Below are 19,381 nucleotides of genomic sequence, written 5' to 3' on the forward strand. Positions count from 1 at the left end.
AAATGCCGAATGAAATCAATCAGGAGCTTCTGGGGAAAATGAAAGGATATTACACATGCATTAAATGTGGTGAATTTATTAAAAGTAGAGTTGGAGTAGGAATAGATCAAATAAAAAAACAATTACAGCACTTTACAACCATGAAAACAACCTTGGAGAAGTTTGGAAATGAGTAAAAATAAACACAATGAAGACTCTCAGGCTTTCATGCTAATGTGACTTCTGGTTACTTTAAATATTGTAGGATGAATTTTACAGAAAATTTGATTACTGTGATACATTTGAACCACTAGCATTTGTTTCATACTCTTTTATGATACTTCATTGACAATGCATTAGAAGTGGAAATGTCACCATACAGACTGATGTCCAGTTGAAAGCGAGGTGCCAAAGTGCTAAATTTTTTATTGTTAACGCAGAAGTACCTAATATTTGTATGAGTATCTATAACATTGAAAGTCAGCAGTACATGTTATAAAAGCTTTTGATATTGTGGTGCTTTTATAATCTTGGTAGGAATATAAGCATTTTATTAATACTTTTTATTATTTGTATTATAGTACACTTTTTGATGCAAGAAAAACGTGCTATTAGAGACTATGGGTTACATTCTCTAGTGTGCTCCGGCTGCTTTTCACTTTAGCGATGCTAAGTTGTTGGAATGTAACTGGGACTCTGGCCCTACATTTGAAAAAAAGCAAGATGATGTGTAAAAGCAAGCTGGAGACAGAGTGAGTGTTATCCATTAGGGCCATATTGTGGCTTTTCCAGCGTAGCCATGCAGGGGAATCCCTTGCACCAACTGCCTGTCTCATGGATGGCAACTCAGTAGAGGCAGAAGAAAAACAGAATTTCTACTGCTCAGGAAATTCTAAGATTTTGAAATTTAGTTTCAACCCAAATTGGGACAAAAAGTCGAAAGCTTGAAAATTTTGTGAAATGAAACATTCCAAAATTTTCTTTTCAACCTTATTGAAATGTTCGATTTTATGTAATATATTATTATATAATATAATATAATCTAAATATTTTAACTATCAAAGTATTTTCAACATTAATATAACTTCCCATAGAACATTTTGACAACACTGATATATTTCCACAAAATGTTTCAGATTCATGGAATCAACATTTTCCGATGGAAAACTGTTCCACTGGAAATTTTTCAACCAGCTCTGTTACTCAGGGTATGTCTACACTAGAAACATAAGCAGGGCTGCCTGGGGGCGGGCAAGTGGGGCAATTTGCCCCGGGCCCCGCAGGGGCCCCCACGAGACTATAGTATTCTATAGTTTTGTGACTTTTTTTTTTTTTAATGGAAGGGCCCCCCCCCCGAAACTGCTTTGCCCCAGGCCCCCTGAATCCTCTGGATAGCCCTGAACGTAAGTTGACCTATATAAGGTTGACTTACAGCCACCGCACTACCCTCGTTGGAGTGTTTCCTCTGACCTAAGAAGGGCAGTGTGGGGAGCTGAGCACCCAGGCTCTCAGTTCCGCTGGCAGCTCTTTGCTGGGAGCCCAGCTGCCCCACAGGCTCCCGGACTCCTGGCAGGTTGCCCCTATTTCCTGCCAGGAGCCGGGGGAAGCCGCCCGGGGCTTCTTGCCCCTGGGGAGTGGGGTCCAGCTGCCCCGGCTTCTCAGCCCCCTCCCCACCAAAAGCCAGGCAGCCTTGTCAATTTCACAGCTCACCTTAACAAGGCTGCCTGGCTCCTGGTGGAAAGTGGGGTCCGAAGCTGTCAGGGCTTCTTGCCCCAGCTCCCAGCTGGGAGCGGAGTCCATTCTCTCTCTCTCCTCCCCCCCCCCCCCCCCCCCCCACAACACACACACACTCCCCCTTCCAGCCAGGAGCAAAGTCCAGCCTCCCAGCTCTCCAGGGGAACGGGAGCAGCTGGGCTGAAGCTTCTCAGCTTTCTTGTCAATTTCATGGCTCCTGCCATGAGATTGACAAGACAGCCAACATAAGGGACACAGTGGCTATACAGTATGTCGCCCTAACTACACCAACATAAGCCTTATGCCTCTCATGGAGGTGGAGTTACTATGGTGTAGTAGGTACTTACATTGGCGGGAGAAAGGCTGTAGTGTAGACACTGACATAATTAGGTCTACATAAGCTGCCTTATGTCGACCTAACTGTGTAGTGTAGACCACCCCTCAGAGTGGACAGCCTGCAGAGGGCCACAGTGTTTCATCTCCCAATGAATATGGGTGGGAAAGAGCCCTCACAATGCTCCAGCCAACACAACTGCAGGCCTACACTGTGGGGCTAAGTCGACTTAAGTTACGTAACTCCAGCTATGTAAATAACGGTGTACCTTAGGTCGACTTATTGCAGTGGCTAAACCACACTGGGCTGACAGAAGAAACTCTCCCGTCGACTTACCTTATGCTTCTTGTTCCGGTGGAGTACCAGAATTGAAGGGAGATTGATTTGCGGTCAATCCCCTGGTAAGTGGAGACAAGCCCTAAGGGATGTATGCTACACCAGGTAAAGTGCTAGTGTGGAATATGTGAACCTCCATTTTTTATTTTTGCTTGTGTCAATAAGAGTTATCACTTGCTATGACATCTTGGTTTTTGCTTTTCATGATGTTATTTTTTTGTAAAAACATTTTCTTTTGTTAATCTGGACTGGGAACAAAGGCTTTTTTTCACCACTCAATAGTTTTAATCAGAAAAGTGAAAAGGTGTTTTAAGAACGTGACCTTTGATTTATAAAGGCAGATCACTTCATGTTGTCCTTGTTTTATTGACACTTAAGAACTGTGTGAATATTTTATTGGTTTATTTGTAGACTGAAATATTCATAGTTAAATTGTTCTAAATTAGAATCAAACCAGGACTACTGTGTAGTCTAAATAATAAATGTTAATTTTCTTTTACTACAAGTTATGACCACCTTTAGTAATTCCTAAGAACATTTTATTAGAATTTTGCTTTAACTGTGCTTTTCTCTGCAAGTTCAGTGTAACTAATCTGTGCTGAGAGTAAATGTGTATGAATTTGTAAAGAGTACAAAAAAAGTAGAGCCATAAATAAGTCTGAATAGTATATCATTTAAACAATAGTAAAACAATGACGTTATTCAAAATACTCTGGCTTTTTGACTATGCACATATTGCTTACACATGTTAAAAATATTAATTGCATAATAAAATGTTTATCTTTTGACAAATCAGACTGCTTCAGTTCTACATTTTATTTTTCCACACATTGTGATAACAGCATTGATCAAATTAATGTCTCCAGTGGCAAGGTTACAAGAACTATTCGTATGATACTGTGTATAAAAAATATTCTTTAAGCCAATTTAAATAGATTCAGACAACATATTTGATAATAAATTTGACTGTTTAAAAACTACATAAAGTAATGTTAAGAGTCGGATTAATACCTATAAAAGGAAGAAAATTTAGAGTTAAGGATGAAATTGCATTAGTAACTGTTTTCAGTATTGTGGTATGTAAGAATCGTAAAGACACGTATATATATATGTGATAAAGAAGGGTAAGTCACCTTGGACTCTGATCCTGCAAATACATGTGAATTGCTGTACTTTTCATTTTACTTGTGTGCTTAAAGTTAAGCATGTGCCCAAGTGTTCTCAGATTTCGGGTCTTGGACTCCAAATTTCTGTGTCTTGAAGATACACCATTAATGTTCTTTCAACAATTATTTTTGTAATTTTATTTTTGGAGACAGATGTATTAAGGTAAAACATTTTAAATACAATGGGAGTAGTCCTTTATAAAGTTCAGCATGTGCAAAAGTGTCTGTGGGATTGTGTCCTATATTTATAATGTAAATGGTTAATTAACTAGTAATGCCATTTATTGTTTCTATGCTGTAATTAGTACATCTTAATTATATATTAGCAGATTACATAGAATTAAATTTTTAAAAATGAGTATCGTAGTATGGATTTATGGAGTCCAATATGTATTTTGTCTGATACAGATGATGTCTAGTTGGCAGCCGGTATCAAGCAGAGTGCCCCAAAGGTCGGTCCTGGGGCCAGTTTTGTTCAATATCTTCATCAATGATCTGGAGGATGGCATGGACTGCACTCTCAGCAAATTTGCAGATGACACTAAACTGGGAGGAGTGGTGGATACGCTGGAGGGTAGGGATAGGATACAGAGGGACCTAGACAGATTAGAGGATTGGGCCAAAAGAAACCTGATGAGGTTCAACAAGGACAAGTGCAGAGTCCTGCACTTAGGACGGAAGAATCCCATGCACTGTTACAGACTAAGGAACGAATGGCTAGGAAGCAGTTCTGCAGAAAAGGACCTAGGGGTTAAGTGGACGAGAAGCTGGATATGAGTCAACAGTGTGCCCTGGTTGCCAAGAAGGCTAACGGCATTTTGGCTGTATAAGTAGGGACATTGCCAGCAGATCGAGGGACGTTATCATTCCCCTCTATTCGACATTGGTGAGGCCTCATCTGGAGTACTGTGTCCAGTTTTGGGCCCCACACTACAAGAAGGATGTGGAAAAATTGGAAAGAGTCGAGCGGAGGGCAACAAAAAATGTTTAGGGGGCTGGAACACATGACTTATGAGGAGAGGCTGAGGGAACTGGGATTGTTTAGTCTGCAGAACAGAAGAAAGAGGGGGGATTTGATAGCTGCTTTCAACTACCTGAAAGGGGGCTTCAAAGGGGATGGAGCTAGACTGTTCTCAGTGGTACCAGATGACAGAACAAGGAGTAATGGTCTTAAAGTTGCAGTGGGGAAGGTTTAGGTTGAATATTAGGAAAAAAATTTTCACTAGGAAGGTGGTGAAGCACTGGAATGGGTTACAGGGAGGTGGTGGAATCTCCTTCCTTAGAAGTTTTTAAGGTCAGGCTTGACAAAGCCCTGGCTGGGATGATTTAGTTGGGAATTGGTCCTGCTTTGAGCAGGGGGTTGGACTAGATGACCTCCTGAGGTCCCTTCCAACCCTGATATTCTATGATTCTATGATAATCAGTGTTTTAAAATCAATTTATTGGTCCTTTTTCTGTCTAGAAAAGTGCTCTTCATTACATTTAGCTGTGATATATAGATTGCCTTAATTGGCCTTTCATTTAATCAGCCATCAAGTCCAATTTAAGATTCTGTGCAAAAAACAACAAAAAAACCCATCGTTTCCATTTGTACTGAGTCACTTTGAGAGTCTCATTAGCTGAATTAAACATACTTTTTATTTGGTATAAATGGTTCCCACAGTAGTTTTTCCCCCCTCCCCTTCTCGCTCACATCTAACCCATGCTTACTTGATGAGTAGAATTGTCAAAGCAAGACACTCCTTAGTACTATTCTTTTGCCAAGTAGGAAGGGAATGGGTTAAAGACAGAGGTTAAAAAGTTGGAGTTACTCTCACAAAAAGAGAGATATGTCTGCTCTATGGAGTGAATCATATCACATATTCCACTGCAAATTAATCTAAGGTGCAAATTACTGTTTGTTGGATTGCTGTCGGCATTACAAAACCCAGCACAGATACTCAGGTGTCCCTGCTAAAACAACCAAAAAAACCCATCAAAATACCTCGATCTAATAGAGAATATAAATGCAGAAGAGCCCAGAAATTCAAATTATAGTTGCCACTGTGTGACTGTATCTGACTTTTCTTGGGAGGTATGAATTTTCATTTTTGTCTTAAAATATATGTACAAAATGACAAAATTATGTTTGCTGAGGAGCAAACATTTGAATTTATTGCAGTTACAGTCTTACCATTATGCTGATATTGATGGGTTTTGTATTGAATTTCAGTAGTTGAACAAACAAAAGAACAAGACACAGGAAACTCACTAAGTACATTGTGGTTTGAAGCTGATCAAGGACTTAGAAAGTTAGAAGTAGTACTGGAGCAGAGCGATTGGGGGCAGAGGACAGGTGAAACATCAAGGACATATCATAAATTATTGAACATGTGATACATTTTATTAAATGACTCTACTAACATTATCACCACCACATATGTAGTATACATATTGTGAAGGAATTAATGAGGCATCATATATGTACCTGTATTTATCCATCTGGATGGACCCAATGATAAATTACATGCATTGTACACTTCTGATCACCTCAGCTGCATTCTCCAGTTAGTCTCTCTCTCTCCTGGGACTGTTTCTAATACACCTCTACCTCGATATAACGCTACCCGACGTAACACGAATTCGGATATAACGCAGTAAAGCAGTGCTCCAGGGGGGCGGGGCTGCGCACTCTAGTGGATCAAAGCAAGTTCAATATAATGCAGTTTCACCTATAACGTGGTAAGATTTTTTGGCTCCCGAGGACAGCGTTATATCGAGATAGAGGTGTATTCCACACCTTTGAGCAGCATTAAACAGCTGTAATTTTTCCTTGTTGCTCTAAAACTTGGGAAAAAAGCTTACACTTTGTGTGAGGGGCAGGTTGAGCAATATCCAGTACTGGACTAATGGCTGTTTCAGATCCAACATCTTGTGGCCCTTCAGGGCTAAAAACTGCAATTTGTAACATTAGGAAGAGATTTCCATTAAATTTGAATGAGACACAACAATTGCTTCTAAACTTGGAAAGTCTGTGATATCAGGCTTTAAATTGACAGTGTTGTATGTAAAGGAAAGCAATTGTATGTGATGTTGAGGTTTTAAAAAATTATACTTTTTCTCTCTCTCAAAGGTCTGTATAATTAGACTCACAGTACTAAGAGAATCTGGCATTACAGTTGGAGTGATACAATAAATAGATCAAATGTAATGTTTTTATAGTTCTAATTCATTTTTGCACTGATCCTACAAACACTTAGTCACATGCTTAACTTTGAGCACGTGAATAGTTGTATTGACGTTAATGGGACAACTCCATGCTTAAACATGTGCTTAAGTGTGTGCAGTATCAGGGCCTTTGAAAGTAGTTTGTCTGTGGTATTTACAGAATACATAATTGTGTGGTGAATAAAGGTTGTATAGGCCCTCTTTGAGAGTAATGTGTCCATTTCATAATAAACATTATACATTATTGCTAAAGTCTGGAAATTTCTGGACCTACTAACTTGGAGAAATCTTCTTTGGCCTGTCTTTCTGTTTGCAAATTCTGAGTTTTTCCCACCATGATTATAATCTAACTCAAGTTGAACTATACTTTTTAGGTATGATCTTTTCTAGGACAGAGGTTTTACTGTTTTGTACAGATAGGTGATACTGCAGGTCTGAAAAAGATTATACATTTGTGGGGACTACATTTTACAGTGTCTGATAGGTTTTTATGGAAGCCATTTGGTGATCTCATCAACAGCGAGGCTATTGTTTCATTACTATCAGATTCAGTATGTTTGTGATTAAATCAGCAGAATAGAGAACATGAAGGGAGTGCTGTTCACTTTGCAATCATTTCCATGTGTTATAAATTCTTATCAGATGTTGGGAAACAGCAGACATAAGCTAACAGTAAGTGCTCCATCCAAATCCCAAGAAACAGTGATATGTAAAAAGCATAGATTGTGCTCTGTTAGTTTGATCTACTATTTAGGTATTTACAATGTATCCACTGACTAGGGTATCTAGTTATTAATAGAGTATATAAAAATTATTTCCTACTTTAATCTAATTTTGTATATTTTTTAATCTTTGAACAATGTGATGCTGCTTCCAACATTTTAGTACCATAGTAATTAAGGTGTGGTTCTAATCACTGAAGATACTTTTCATAAAAAGGAGGGTCAGAGTGAGTCTTACACTAACAGCTTCTTCAGGCATCTACAGCTGCCCTCTCTTGATGATGTAAAAGTCAACTTGGGTTGGAGGGTGGGTGTCTCTGGCTTACAAAAAGAAGAAAAAATAGATGGTAAGTCTAAGGCCTCAAAAAATAAAACAATAACATAAAAGTAAAATATTTTACAAAGAGAGCAAGATTGGCTATTTACTCACCCTGAATCTCAGTCCATTTAAAATAAAGTGAAGCCACACTTGAATTAATTATCTTCATTATTTAGGGTGGGGAGGAGACGTAGCTCTGTCACATTGCTGCTAAAATGCTCCATTCCTGTTGTACTTTAATCTGAAAGTGCAGTACTGTGGAACGAAGATGAGCTGCACCCAATGAGCAAAGAATACAGATAGGAAAATCAACATTACCATATTAGCTCACATCCATCCTCCTTGTAGTCCAGTATCCTGTCTCTGATAGTGGCCAGGACCAGATGCTTCAGATGAATGTGCAACTATCTCTTCCCCCACCCCCTCTGAATTAATGTTTTGTCCTAACCACTATTACTTAGAGATTATTCTCATTCCTGAAGCAGCAAGTTTTATAACCCTTCAAAATTCATTTGTGCATTACCTGTTATAATTGGATATCCTTGTCATCCCTCTTCATCTTCCAGTCTCTCTCTCTAAATCTTGCAGTGATTTCCACAGCCTTAATATGTGTAATGTGAACAAGTATCTTCCAGGCGGAGAGTGGGGTTTCCCCCGTCATTAATGTCCCCTTCTCTAAAGCTCTTTCAGGACCTGGTGATCTATTGCTTTTAAATTTATTCTAGCACCCTTTTTTCTGACACCTCAATCTCTGATACTACCTCATCTCTATTGCAGAAAAGAGCATGTCACAAGCAGGTATCTCCCCAACATCCTCTGTGCTAAAGACTGATGCGAAGAAAACATTTAATTTCTCAGCCATGTCTTTGTCTTCCTTAATTGTTCCCTTTAATCTTTGGGACTCAGTAAACAACTGACTCTTCTGCAGATTTTCTGGTTCTTTTGTACTAAAAATTATTTATGTTGGTTTAAAATCTATTTGCTTATCTTATCCCTCCTATATTCCTTCTTACATATTGCCTCTTGTAATTTATGCTCCCTTTTATAGACTTCACTAAGGTTAGATTTCCTAATCTTGAAGGTTTTCTATTTGTTTTGAATGACATCTTGAAATTGCCATTTAGCTCTACAAGTTTACTTTTTGCTCTCCTGGTTCCCTTTTTGTTGAGAACTATGCATGCCTTCTGAGACTTCAAGTAGCATCCATGCTGCATCTAAGGCTTTTACTTCCTTTATTTTTGACATTAGGGTCTGTTTTACCAGCGTCCTCATTTTGTTAAAATCTTCCTTTCTAAAGTTCAGTGTCGCTGCATGCCAGTTGTTGGTACCTTTCAGTGACATGGTGAACCAATCCACCAGATGGGGGAAAAGTGAAATCATGCTCCACATAGCTGCAAACTACCAGTTTCTTTGCTCAGAGCTTTCTTCATTAACTTAGAAGCAAAGATACATCTTTCATTGAATGGACTAATGAAATCTTTAATCTAAATTCAACCCCCAAAACATTTCTTGGTAAAGTACTATGGGGTTCCAGACACAAAATGTATAGCTTCCAGTTAAATATACATAAATATGTAATTTTCTATATTATGCAATTTACACAAATGTTTCTAAAGTAAAATCACAAATGAAGAAAGTATTAGTTGACTATTTAAATGGAATTGAGATACTTTCCCATTCTGTAAACCTGAGTTTGGGTAAAATTGTGGTGGCTGCCATAAGCCTGCCAGTTGCATGAACTGCATCATTGCACTGCAGTATTGGCAATTAACCATAAAACTCCTTTAACACAATAATAAAAAGTTACCGTACAAATTCAGACAATTACATATTATCGTCTAAATGCTGTTAAACTCAAGAGGCGGTATCAAACTCTTGCACATGTACACACAAACCCCAGGAATTGTGTAGAGCTGTGTAGCTGATAAAACTCCTGATATGGGTCCTCTAAATCCATATCTTCCACCACTTTCATGCTGTCGTCTTATTTCAGATGCAGATATACTGTAGCATCTGCAGGAGAAGGACAGACGTATGTCTGACCTCCACAGCAAACTCCTAGCTTGGCAGGAAGAAGCAGCACGTATTTCCAGACCCATAACTTTCATTCTCAGTTTTACAGTGCCAAAAACAAAAAGTACTATAATCCAGATAAAATAAGATTATTGAACCCAAAAAACTAAACTCAGATCTACATGCCAAATGTGAAAACTTGCTCCTCATTCCAAGAACTGTACATTCCATAAGTACCCATTAAGGGTGTTGCCTGATAGCCTTCAAAATTCTGACTTTATAGAAAAAGTATCTGTCTTTTTTTTTTTTTTTCCCCCTCCATACGTTGTACTTCAGTTATCTCCTACAAATGTGCCATTCTGGATCCCACTTTGTTATATCATTCATTTTTAAACACTATCTTTTTATTTAGAATATTCTCGTATTTGTCAGTTATCTCTAGGTCTCATGTGTTTCTCAGGAAAAGTTGATACCAATACTGAATTTCATGGATCTGATTAATTTTTCATGGATCTAGCCTGCATTTTTCAAGTTCATCTTGCAGAACCCAAAAGCTATATATTGGGTATAATTTAATTTGTTTCTATTACCTCTGACGTGATGTGAAGATGACATTTATTATTTGCATCATTGTACCATCTATGAGTCCTAATCATGGACCAGGACTCCATTGTGTTTGTACATTGGGTTGTACAAATACAGACGAAAAAGTCCTGGCTCTGAAGAGCTGACAATCTCAATTGCATCACAATGTCATTTTGCCTTGTCTTAGGTAGACTAAATTAGTATACCTAGTTCAGCTGTGAAATTAAAAAACACAATGTTAAAGTATGACATAACATAATTTTATTAATTATTTTAGAGTTTCCACAATATCATACACTAGGGAATAGTTTAAGGGAAAACTTTTGTTAGATACAAAAAATATATTTAAAGGGACAGTGTCAATGAAAAATCACACTTCTGTTTGAAAATTTCTACCTACTCTTGTTACGTATAACATTTAAGATGACTGTAATTGTGAGATTAGAGAGGAAATATTTTTTTCTGTTTTTCAGTTTATTTTGTCATGGACAACACTTCGTGTATAATAAATTTTATCATTTCTGCATAGAATCATAGATTAGGGTTGGAAGAGACCTTAGGAGATCATCTAGTCCAACCCCCTGCTCAAAACTGGACCAACCCCAACTAAATAATCTCAGCCAGGGCTTTGTCAAGCCGGGCCTTAGGGGTTTTTAAGGATGGATATTCCACCACCCCTCTAGGTAACCCATTCCAGTGCTTCACCACCCTCCTAGTGAAATAATTTTTCCTAATATCCAACCTAGACCTTGTTCTGTCATCTGCCACTACGGAGAACAACCTACCTCCATCCTCTTTAGAACCCCTCTTCAGGTAGTTGAAAGCTGCTATCAAATCCCCCCTCACTCTTCTCTTCCGCAGACTAAATAAGCCCAGTTCCCTCAGCCTCTCCTCATAAGTCATGTGCCTTAGCCCCCTAATCATTTTCGTTGCCCTCCTCTGGACTCTCTCCAATTTGCCCACATCCTTTCTGTAGTGGGGGGCCCAAAACTGAACACAATACTCCAGATGTGGCCTCACCATTGCTGAATAGAGGGAAATAATCACTTCACTCAATCTGCTGGCAATGCTCCTAGTAATGCAGCCCAATATGCCGTTAGCCTTCTTGACAACAAGGGCACACTCGTAACCAGCTTCTCATCCACTGTAATCCCCAGGTCCTTTTCTGTAAAACTGCCACTTAGTCGGTCCCCAGCCTGTAGCAGTGCATGAAATTCTTCCATCCTAAGTGCAGGACTCTGCACTTGTCCTTGTTGAACCTCATCAGATTTCTTTTAGCCCAATCCTCCAATTTGTCTAGGTCACTCTCGACCCTATCCCTACCCTCCAGCATATCTACCTCTCCCCTCAGCTGTGTCATCTTGTGAACTTGCTGAGTGTGCAATCCATCCCATCATCCAGATCATTACTGAACATGTTGAACAAAACCGACCCCAGCACAGACCCCTGGAGCACTCCACTTGATACCGGCTGCCAACTAGACATCGAGCCATTTATCACTAACTGGTGAGCCCAACGATCTAGCCAGCCTTCTATCCACCTTATATGATGGTGGCATGGTAGCCCCTTAGTCATTTTCTACTGATGGTGGTGGGTGAAAGACGAACGGAAGCAAGGGAGAGAAAAAGCATTTTTTTAAATAAGAAAATATTATTATAAAGCCATAAAAGTAGAAGAGGATTCATAATTATAATGCCAGAAGAGACCATTGGAACTATCTAGTCTGAGCTCCTGCATAAGACAGGCCATAATACTTCCCTGTATTGATTGCTATTTAACCTAAAGTGTGTCTATTAGAACAACACCCAACCTTGATTTAAACATTTCTTGTGATAGAGAATCCACCATAACTCAGAGGGTAAATTATTCCGATGATTAATTACTCTCACTATTAAAAATATTGTGTCTTATTGTTCGTTTGAGTTTGTTGGAGCAGGCAGCCAATCTAAATAGGGCAAAGAAAGTCCAGTAAAAACTGTAGAAAGTTCTCTGAATGTCAGTGGGACCAAAGGTATGATTTGGGTGTTCCAGCCCCACCATCTGGAGTCTCTGCTTGGATCCAGTCTGCAGTTGTCTCCCCAGGCCATGTGGTGGGAGTGAGGGAATGCACAACCTGGGTTCTAGTGTTCCCAGGATTAAATAGCTTAGGGCTGAGAATTTATCCCTCTGGGATCCCACTCAATGATTTCCCCATTTACAATTACATTTTGAGACCTATCAGCTGTTTTTTTTAATCTACTTAATGTGTGCCGTCTTGATATTTATATGGTTTTAGTTTCTTAATCAAATTGTTGTGCTTTACAACAAATCAAATCAAATGCTTTACAGAAATCTAAGTGTATTACATCAACACCATTACCTTTGTAAACCAAATTTGTAATCTCATCAAAAAGGTGTTAGTTTGACAAGATCTAATTTTCATAGACATGTTGATTGGCATTAATTGTATTACTCTCAATTCTTTGTCAATTGAGTTCTTTATCAGCAATACCATTATTTTGTCCAGGATGTTGTCTGGTTGATAGCTTATAGATATCCAGGTCATCCCATTTACTCTTTTAAAATACTGTGACAGCATTAGGTTTCTTCCACTCCTACAACTTTCTCATTGTTCTAGGACTTTTTGAAAATCAACATTAACAGTCCAGAGAGTTTCTCAATCAGAACTTTTAAAACTTAGATGCAAATTATCTGGACCTGCTGATTTTACAATAGCTACTCTTCAATGTTCTGCCGAGTTACTATTGGAATGGAAAGTATTCATCATCATCATATGATATGACTACATCACTTGTCCCTGTCCTCCCCCCCACACACACACATTACAGAACAGAAATATTTATTGAACACTCCTGCATTTTCTGCATTACTTTTGACAGTTCTACCATTTTCATCTAGTAATGGCTCAGTATCAATGTTATGATTCCTTTTGTCCCTACTATATGTTTAAAACCTCTTTCTTATTGTCCTTAACTCCGCTGACCATAGGTTTCTCCTTTGCTTCCCTTATCGATTTAACAATTCCTAGATTCTAATTTATATTTATTGCTTTCAACTTCCCCTGTTTTCTATTGGTTTTATATATTTTTATTTTATTTTATTATAGCTGCTTTTACTTCCCCTCTAAGCCACATAAATTATTTTAACCAATGTGGCTTTCTTTTTCGATTTTGTTGTTATGCCTTTTTGAGTATCTAGAAAAATGTTCTTAAGTTTCCAAATGTCGTTCTCTTCCCAGCTGATTTAACTCTTAATTGTGTTCAGCTTTATGAAATTATCCATTTTAAAGTACCAGGAATATATGTTACTTGTTGGAACTTTTTTGTGTGTGCACATAACAAATATAATCAAGTCATGATCAGTTGCACCCAAGCCATCATTAAATTTTAGTTCTGTGACGCATTCCTTTTTATCTGTCATCATAAAGTCTAATATAGACTACCCCATGTTGAATGCAACACTTGAGTTAAAAAAAATTGTCATAATTTTTAGACAATCCAAGGATGTTTTAATACAACATGAGACCTCTATTATGTGTCAGTTAAAGACAGGTGTAGAATTAAAACTTTTTTTTATGTTGAATAATTTTCAAATTGACATTATCCCTTTATTAATCATACAAAATGTTGATGAAAAATATAAGAGTCTTATTTAGTATAAAAACAGAAACATGGAACAGTCTGCCTTGTGAAGAAAGCTTCACCAAACTGTTATGAAGAACTGAAGATATTTTGGTAATATAAAGATAAAACACAGGTATTGATCAATATGCACACACACACACACAAACCAGTTAAACCAGTGTTAAGAGATCTCTAAAAAGTAAATAATATATAGTAATCCTTTTCTAAGCACACCCACAGGTCTTTATCAGTCTGTGGCTATTATTATTAATGTACAGTAATTTTTACACTTCTAATTCTCAGCGAGGAACTCTGCACACTGTGTTTACTTGGTCCTTATGTTCTTATGTCCTGTCTCAGTGCAGGGGGCTGGACTTCTCCAGGTCCCATCTAGCCCTAATTTTTTTGGTTCTCTGATAAAATGGAACAGATAATTCAAAATGGTCAGTTGCTGACCATTATACATCTGCAATGGATTGGTGTTAGCTACTTGTTGATAAAGCAATTTAATGGCTGATATCTTTCAACTCATTAAGATCCAATTCCAGTCACAGAGAGCAAGAGCTTAATAGTCAGGAGCTACTGTCATTGCTTTCTAAGAAAAATAATTAGGGTAAGTTTCCTTTAAAAAACAAAGCAAAAGAGTTTTAAACTGTTGTTTATGTGAATACTAATGCCAGTATTTAAAAAGTTATCACTTAGAATTGGGGCTTGTTTATGTGGTGGGGTAATGCGCTCTACCGGGTTCATAGTTTGAAATAGCCCTATGTTAAAGTACACTAGGGAACATTTAGCATGCACCAGCAGGATCTTGATGGACCTATTAATGTGCAACAACTTAGTGCACTTTAGAAATTGCAGCCTCATAGTGGGCATTACCCGAACATGTAGACACATCCTTAGTGGACTTAATGCTTATTCTGGATTCCTACTCTATGATATTTAGCTGAAACATGCCTACAAAATAATAGAAAATAAGAGTAAATTTTTTAAAAGCAACTAAGTGTCTGTTTTTTAAATTGAGACTTAGGCTGCTAAGTTACATAGGCACATATGAAAATATTACTCTAAAGCTCTTCTTGCACTGATCTCATAACAATTTAAAATTACCCTTAAATTTTACTAGCACTTTACAGGAGGCTGATGATTGAAAGCTTCTGATTTTGTGGGACTTATAAAGGAGCAGTTAACAGTTACTGTGGAAATAACCAAAAAAAAAACAAAAAAAAAGATAAGAAAAGTTGGTTCAGGTCTTCTGTAAAAGCTGTTCAGTCCTGTGATCAACTCCATTCCACAGAGCCACAAAGCTTAGACAAGATATTGCAATGCTGGATGAATTCCTGGTAATATATTAACAGTAGGTGGGTGGAATACTACAAAAGAGAAGGGGCTAAATATCAATTTTTAAAAAAATCTCTTGGCATAAGCAGGTCATAAATGTTCAAGTTTATAGATAATTGAAATGAAAAACACTGTGTTGGATACACATGTATGTGGGGGTCTAGATTCAGATACAAGGAACCCTCATTGAAAACTCTTGTTGTTAAGCATCAGTTTACTACTGCGACATTTCTACTGTTCAGTGATGGCAGTTCAATATACAAAATAAACTATTCATAGTTATCAGAAGTTTAAGGTTTTGGTTTAAGGGCCAGGTTGTGGTTGGACCCAGTATAGGTGATCAAGGAGCCTCTCTTCTGTACAGGAAACCCACAACTGCAATCCTTGCAATCTCTGGTGGGAAAGGATTGCTCTTTGCTCTTGTCCGGCTAGTAGAACTAACCAAGCCAAAAAAGATAGGGAATAGGGCCCTGGCTCTGGAAAGAGGCATATGCCGCTCCCTTAAGAGGAGTAGTAACAGGATTGTTTATTCTGCACCTGGGAAATTCAGGAGGCACTTTACATTTCAGCCCAGCATGTGCTAGTGCCTTCAGAGCATAAATAAATCCTAGCTGTGCTGAGGTGCGTGATTTCTTTTTTTTCCCCCTGTCATCCTCAGCCAAGAAAACAGTATGGCCTATATCACTCAGGCAGTGCTACAGCCACTGAATTAATTATCCCACTTCAGAGTTTTATGGTCTATCGTAAGAGGGTATTAAAATAAAATAGTAACACTGCTACATACCATCCTTGCAAGTGGTGTTAAAACAGTCATTTGTTGTTGGGCATGTATGATTAGGGGAGTATAATTAGGATGATGGAATTTCAGCAGAGAGGTGTTGAAGTTGCACCTAGAATACAATCTCTTTCATCTAAAGTGCCAGTTTTACAGTCATGTTTTGAAACGTTCAGAAATAAGGCTGACTTTAGTTCTACAACGTTGTATCATCTACCATATGACAAAATTGTAATTATTTGTGTATTAATGTTAAGATGAATAATGTGAAACTAGAATGTATAGGATTACACTACAGTTATTCTGCATGCTTCTGATTCACCTGCCAATAATGATCCCTGCAATAATTATACGTGTTCTTGAATCTTTTATCTACTGCTCTGATACAATGTTGACATCTGATGAATTCATGCCATTGAGTATTCTGGGAAATATGTGATTAGAGAAAAACTGTGTCCTGTCTATGCCACAACCAAGTAGGAGAAACTTGATGTTTGCTTGGGTGCCCTGCTCAAGTTAGCCATGTGCTCTATTAATATTATCTTTTAAAACTGGGGAAAATGCAATTTACGCAAAGATCATGTACTAATAGAGCTTTAGTTTGGAAGGTCATACAACAGATAATGGCATTGCTATAGTCCTGACTTAGTCCTGCAACAGTCATATCCTGGAAATGTGAAAAATTCAAACATCATAGAGTTGTTTCTATCATGTAATTTTTCAAAATACAATATGTTATAAGTTGTACAAAAGAGAGGGAAACTATCTCAAATTAAAGTGTTTTTGTGACTGCCCACTAATCTATAGATAATAATCATGGCCTTATGACTGCCAATGAAGAAAAGAAAGCACAGAATGGTGTGCGCACAAAGTGTGATTTAAACATTGCTCTTGCAACAATAATCTACACAGGAAGTCCATAATGCCAGAGTTGTAGAACAGCATCAAACCTATTTTACAAATTTTATCAATGCCAGATGATGAGGCAACCGTGTAATCACCTCAGGGCAAATTTTAGAACTGCTCACTATGTAGTCATAGTCTGCTAATTTGAATGAAAAGAGTTCATTTACTAACTTCTTATTTTCTTTTGATCTTAGTCTCATGGAAATTAAACTCTTGCAAGATTTTAAAAAATCAGGTTGGAAACTGATTCTACGTACTCTTATTTCTAGAGAAGAAAACAGCATTGGTTGAACAACTGGATCAAAATACCAAAAAGATTCTTAAAGTTTGGTGAAATAGCCAATAAATAAGGATGGATTACAACTAAAGCACTTTTTATGAAAAAAGTATTTTAAAAAACAGAAGCTGAGAGAGACAAGAACTAAAGTACAGATACTGTACTGTGGGGAAAATATATTTTCACCTCTAAAATATTAATAACCGAATGGGAGTAATGTCACTAGTTTAAAATAAAGGTACCTTTGGCCAATCCCAAAGATAAAGTGATATTCTTGTATTCACGGAGTACAATGTGATTTTTGAACATCTAAAGGAGCAGATGTTTAATAATTTTCAGATTGGATATTGAGATTACTATAATTATAGTGGTCAAAAGAACCAACCACTTAGCACCCCTCAAAATAAAAAACATATACATCCACTTATAGAAGTGGTACAGTGCACTGTTAGGAAGGATAGAAATATATATCACCAGTAATAAATGGCAAGCTCTTTAAACTTTGTGATAATTGTTGGTGAGATGAATATTCATGAAATTAATTTAAGAGGTATTCTTTGTAATATCTCTCTATGATTTGCAGAAGCAGTGTGCCGAGCCCTGCCACATAGGCATGATGTTCTTTAACTCCGTATAGACAAGATAAATAAATTATCCCAAAGTGCTCTAAATGTTGTATGCACTACATTAGGCTTACTTACTGTCAGTAATCTACTCTGTTCTCTGAGTGGAAATATGGCAACCATTCTGTGCCAAGGACGTTACATTTGTGTGTTTTAAGTTGGTAAATGAAGAATAGACACGGGGAATTTAGATCAGCAAAATGCAAACTGCAAATTACTGTAATTAAAATGTCATGAAGACACACGAGCTGACACCTGAAATCTTGAGAAAAGAAATGTAGAATCTTGACACACCACAAATTGAGGTCCTATTTCCTGTAGTCCCCGGATTTTTCTTTGAAGATGCCAATCCAAATTCAGATGAAAGCTTAACACTGAACAATCATGCCAAAGCAAATTAGATGCAAACACAGAAGAAAGTGGAGAGGACAGTATTTCACCAATGTCTGTGTATAATCATAGAGCATTGATCGTGTGAAATACACTTACATTTACCTGATCCAAACCTATAATCAATGAAAAATGAATCCCCATCACACACTGGGGAAAAAATTCTCTTTATCTCTGTTTGTTTGGCAATTACTTTAATCTTGTGCATGTAAATAACATTCTTCTTCGAGTGCTTGTTCATGTTGATTCTAATGAGATGTGCGTGCGCCACATGCATGGTCGTTGGAAAGTTTTCCCTTTGCAGCTCCCATCGGTTCGGCTATGGAGCCCCCTAGAGTGGTGCCTTCATGATGCTCAATATATGACCCTGCCAACCTGACCCCCATTCAGTTCCTTCTTACTATCAGACGTGCCAAACCAGTGAAAAAAACATAGAAATTGGGCTTGTTTTTGGCTTAATTGGCTTTTGAGTTGCTTGTTGGCTAGTTTTTGGCTAGTTGTAGATTTGCTTCTTTTTTTTTGATCGGCTTCTGGCAAGCAGGGGCAGGGGGTGGGGGGAGTGTCAGGGGTGCACAGCGGGCCAACCACAGTCCCAGACTGCACACTGGGGGGGATCTAGTCACATAGAGTGTTGGGGTTCTTAGGGATTGGCTTGTTTTGGCCTTCTTTTGAAATGGGATTAGCTTGATTTTTGGCTTATTGTGAAAGTCAGAGTGCTTATTTACCGCGTGAAAGTTGTCTACTATGCTTACTTTCTGTGACGGCTGTTGGAACTGCATTTGCTTGCCTAGGAAGTGCTTCCCTTAGCTTTCTTCCTGAGTCTTAGTCTATGTTTTAGTTAGTAGTTAGTTTAGTTTTGTGTACATAGTGTATATAAGTAATTCAGATTAGGGTGTGGGGTCCTCCCCTGTCCCTTTCCTCCCCTTGGGTCCGGGGCATGCCTCAGGGCCAAGGGTTTAAACCTTGCAGGACCTGCGGTAAGCCCATGCCAACAGGCGACCCCCACGACACGTGCCTGAAGTGTCTGGGGGAAGAGCACCAGACAGGTGCA

The 19,381-nt window shown here is 38.1% G+C and overlaps 1 protein-coding gene across 2 annotated transcripts in view; it reads left to right on the forward strand.

The window, feature by feature from the left end:
• The window catches only part of CWC27 (CWC27 spliceosome associated cyclophilin), a 212,634-nt gene that overhangs the window by 96,862 nt on the left and 96,391 nt on the right, over positions 1-19,381 (forward strand). The gene's annotated exons all lie outside the window — the stretch shown is intronic.

Source organism: Chrysemys picta, chromosome 6 (assembly GCF_011386835.1).
Source record: "Chrysemys picta bellii isolate R12L10 chromosome 6, ASM1138683v2, whole genome shotgun sequence".
Taxonomy (NCBI): Eukaryota; Metazoa; Chordata; order Testudines; family Emydidae; genus Chrysemys; species Chrysemys picta.